Raw genomic sequence first — 3,507 nt, forward strand, 5'->3', positions numbered from 1 at the left:
CATATGATAAATTTAAAAGTTAATTTAGTGACTGAATAACTAAACGTTAACTTAAGTAATAACTATTAATGTCCATGCACTAAGATTAGTGACAATTACTGATTAACTTGATCCAAGTGACATTAGAATTAGTACTTTCATTTTAGGTACATCCTGCATAAAATTTTTCAATGTTATATGCTACATGCATGTCGTACACGCACGTGTTATACGTACTTTATAGATAGTAGATTACGATCAGTCTAATATTAAATACTAGATTATCAATCTAATATTAGATTAATATTTGAATCTATATTACAATCTAACAATAATTTCTAGATTAGATTAATAACCAGATCAATCAAATATTAATTTCATAAAATGATAATTACTCTAACGACATAGAAATTAAACACTAGAACACTAATTCGAAATGGTTGATAGAAATGACGTCATTTCAGCAGTACGATAGGGAGCGTTAACTAAAAATATGTGCAGCCGATAAACACCCCGCTAAAATTAACAAACCAATCAACCTCATTTTTAGTAAATGATGCAATCTAGGATTTCTATTTTTATAAGGTTGCATGCTAGATTTATTGAAGTTGTTTTTGAAATGTAGATTTATTACGATGTACATCAGCTACAATCGGGTATCAATCAATAAGTTAGTTTATAAAGCGCTACTTCCGCGATGTCCAACAAAGCTCCTCAATTCATTTTGCTAACAGACAAGTCTTAAGATCCGCTCTAAACTTCGTAAGTAATCGAGTAGTTAGAGGAGGTAGAGATCCAGAGAAAGGGGGCCAAAAAAAACAAACGCAGATTTAGCAAGTGTTTAACACGAGTTAAGAAGTGAGGACAAGACGATCGCTTACCGGGGCGTTCAGATACAATAGGTATATCGGATAAGAACTAAGGAAATAATTTAGATTGAGACTTGTACGTTGAATCTTAAAAATTATTTTATATTTTACAAGTAACCCAGTGCAAGAGAACAAGATATGGAGATATGAGAAATGAAAGGGCATGAGCAGCTAGACGAGCAGCAGAGTTAACAGCTTTACTTAAAAGATAGTGTAGGAAGACCATAGTAGAGCGAGTTACAATAATCAATCCTAGATAAAACTAAGAGTAACAGAAAGGAGTAGGATCGTCAAGAAAAGGCAAGTTTTTTATTCTACGTAGATGAAAGTATACATAGCAACACTCTGAGATGCTAGAATCAAAGATAAAGCCAAGACTACGAAACTTGTAAGATACATCAAGAGTTTTAGAATCAGGCAAGATAATAGAAAGATTAGTAATAAAGTGTTTATTAAAACAAAATAATTCAAATTTAGAAGGATTTTGAGACAGTCAGACGATAATTGAGGAAAGACAGAGATAGATATGAAGAACACTATTGAGATCAGATGGAGGATAATTAAGTATAAATATAAGAATCGTCAGCACATAGCTAACTAGTGAAAGAAAAATTAATAATACGAGGTAGTTCAGAAGTTTAGAGTATGAACTCAAGAATGATAGGATAAAATATTGAAGAAAACTCCCTAAGTAAATTAAAAGGAAGTAGATCTAGAGACAACAAGAAAACAAAGATAGACGAGAAACAGTTTTATTAAGAGAATGGTCCATCAACCTCAAGAGAATAGTATGATCAACAGCATCAAAAGCAGAAGAAAGTTAAGAGCAAGAATCGTAAGATTACCATTATCACTCTGGTCCATTCGAATAACACTTCGATTGACAATATGAACACCTTAACATCCATCTGGTTGAAGTTTTGTATTTAACGATATGACCAATAAAAATAATGAACAATTAAAAAAAACGTCACGAAAGAAACGTACATTCAAAAAAATATTAAAACATAAATGGACAGAGAAGTTAGCATGCATCATAAATTCACCATCATAACCATCATTCCCATTCATAAATTCACCATCAAAACCATCACTCACATTCATAAAATCACCATCAATTACATTCATAAAACCATCATCATAACCATCAATCACATTCATAAATTCATCATTATCATAACCACCATTCACAATCATAAATTCATCATCATAACCATCACTAACATTCATAAATTCATCATCATAACCATCACTCACATTCATAAGATCAACATCATTCACATTCATAAAACCATCATCATAACCATCATTTCCATTTATAAATTCACCATCATAACCATCATTCCCATTCATAACCATCACTAACATTCATAAATTCACCATCATAACCATCACTCACATTCATAAAATCACCATCATTTACATTCATAAAATCATCATCATAACCATCATTCCCATTTATAAATTCACCATCAAAACCATCATTCACATTCATAAAACCATAATCATAACCATCACTCCCATTCATAAATTCGCCATCATAACCATCACTCACATTCATAAATTCGCCATCATAACCATTACTCAAATTCATAAAATCATCATCATTCACATTCATAAAACCATCATCATAACCATCATTCATAAATTCACCATCATTCCTATTCATAAATTCACCATCATAACCATAATTCACATTCATAAAATCACCATCACCCACATTCATAAAATCATCATTATAACCATCATTCCCATTCATAAATTCTCCATCAAAACCATCATTCCCATTCATAAATTCACCATCAAAACCACCATTCACATTCATAAATTCGCCATCATTCCCATTCATAAATTCACCATCATTCCCATTCATAAATTCACCATCATTTACATTTATAAAATCATCATCATAAACATCATTCACATTCATAAATTCACCATCATCATAACCATCATTCCCATTCATAAATTCACCATCATTCCCATTCATAAATTCACCATCATTTACATTTATAAAATCACCATCATTCACATTCATAAGTTCACAATCAAAACCATTATTACATTCATGAGTTCACCACCATTCATTCATAAATTCACCGTCATCTCCATCATTTACATTCATAAAATCATCATCATAACCATCATTCTCATTCATAAATTCGCCATCATAAACATCACTCACATTCATAAAATCACTATCATTCACATTCATAAAATCACTATCATTCACATTCATAAAATCATCATCATAATCATTACTCGCATTCATGAAATCACCATCATTTACATTCATAAAATCATCATCATAACCTTCATTTCCATTTATAAATTCACCATCATAACCATCACTCCCATTCATAAATTCACCCTCATAACCATCACTAACATTCATAAATTCACCATCATAACCATCACTCACAATCATAAATTCACCATCATAACCATCACTCACAATCATAAATTCACCATCATTCACAAATTTGCCATCATTCACATTCATAAGTTCAGCATCATAACCATCATTCACATTCATAAATTCATCATCATTCACATTCATAAATTCACCATCTCAACCATCATTCACATTCATAAATTTACTATCATAACCATCATTCACAAAATCATCGTCATCATAACCATCATTCACAAAATCATC

This window comes from Helobdella robusta (assembly GCF_000326865.2).
Source record: "Helobdella robusta unplaced genomic scaffold HELROscaffold_53, whole genome shotgun sequence".
Lineage (NCBI taxonomy): Eukaryota > Metazoa > Annelida > Clitellata > Rhynchobdellida > Glossiphoniidae > Helobdella > Helobdella robusta.